The sequence below is a fragment of the Phoenix dactylifera genome, chromosome 3 (genome assembly GCF_051530095.1).
Source record: "Phoenix dactylifera cultivar Ajwa chromosome 3, Ajwa_hap1_PhDact_Kaust_v1.1, whole genome shotgun sequence".
Taxonomy (NCBI): Eukaryota; Viridiplantae; Streptophyta; class Magnoliopsida; order Arecales; family Arecaceae; genus Phoenix; species Phoenix dactylifera.
In genome coordinates, this window is record NC_143192.1 from 38,908,037 (window position 1) to 38,909,302 (window position 1,266).

At 28.2% G+C, this 1,266-nt stretch overlaps 1 non-coding gene across 1 annotated transcript; it reads right to left on the bottom strand.

The window, feature by feature from the left end:
* Positions 1 to 818: 818 nt before the first annotated feature.
* Positions 819 to 899, bottom strand: TRNAL-AAG (transfer RNA leucine (anticodon AAG)). The gene has a single exon. It is a non-coding gene; the product is annotated as a tRNA-Leu (tRNA).
* Between the last annotated feature and the right edge of the window lie 367 nt (positions 900 to 1,266).

Below are 1,266 nucleotides of genomic sequence, written 5' to 3' on the forward strand. Positions count from 1 at the left end.
TATGTGACAAATATTTGTTTACTTAGATAAAATGGACGATGGTGTTTTTTAGTAATTTGTTTTACCAAAAAGATTAAAACAATATATATTGAGAGTAGGATTCAAAAATGATTTTAGCAAATTGTTTTTTGTCAAAATGGATGGGAGGAGAAATTTTTTTAGTAATTTGCTTCGGTGAAAAATGATTAAAAAACGTTATGTTGAGAGTATGTATATATATGTAAGTATGTGTGTCAATACATATATACATATATATATTCTTAATAATAATAATATATGTATATTCTAAATATGTGACAAATATTTGTTTACTTAGATAAAATGGACGACGGTGTTTTTTAGTAATTAGTTTTACCAAAATGATTAAAACAATATATATTGAGAGTAGGATTCAAAAATGATTTTAGCAAATTGTTTTTTGTCAAAATGGATGGGAGGAGAAATTTTTTTAGTAATTTGCTTCGGTGAAAAATGATTAAAAAAAAATGATTAAAAAACGTTATGTTGAGAGTATGTATATATATGTAAGTATGTGTGTCAATACATATATACATATATATATTCTTAATAATAATAATATATGTATAATAATAATAATATATGTATATTCTAAATATGTGACAAATATTTGTTTACTTAGATAAAATGGATGACGGTGTTTTTTAGTAATTAGTTTTACCAAAATGATTAAAACAATATATATTGAGAGTAGGATTCAAAAATGATTTTAGCAAATTGTTTTTTGTCAAAGTGGATGGGAGGAAAAATTCTTTTAGTAATTTGCTTCGGTGAAAAATGATTAAAAACAGTTATGTTTATGTTGAGAGTGGGATTTGAACCCACGCCCTTTCGGACCAGAACCTTAATCTGGCGCCTTAGACCAACTCGGCCATCTCAACCGGTTATACTTAGTTTGTTGTTTTCAAATTTTAAGAATCAAAGTTCTATATGCTGCTATCTGATCAATATTTCAATTACATACTTCCAAATCAAAATCAGAAATAATTTGCTAAAATTAAAAATAATGTATAAAACTACATAATTCTAACAATTCTAGTAGCACAGTAGCATGTTTCACACCATTCATCAATCACCTGCAGTCGAACTGGTGCTCCACAGTTCAAATATGAAATGGAGAGAACCCAAACCTAGCATGGCAATGCAGAGAGAGAGCCCCACAATCATAGGCTAACCAAGATATATGACTCGGTGGCCAAGCAACTAATTTCCACCACGTCCCATATCTGCTAGCTCAAAAATTTATCG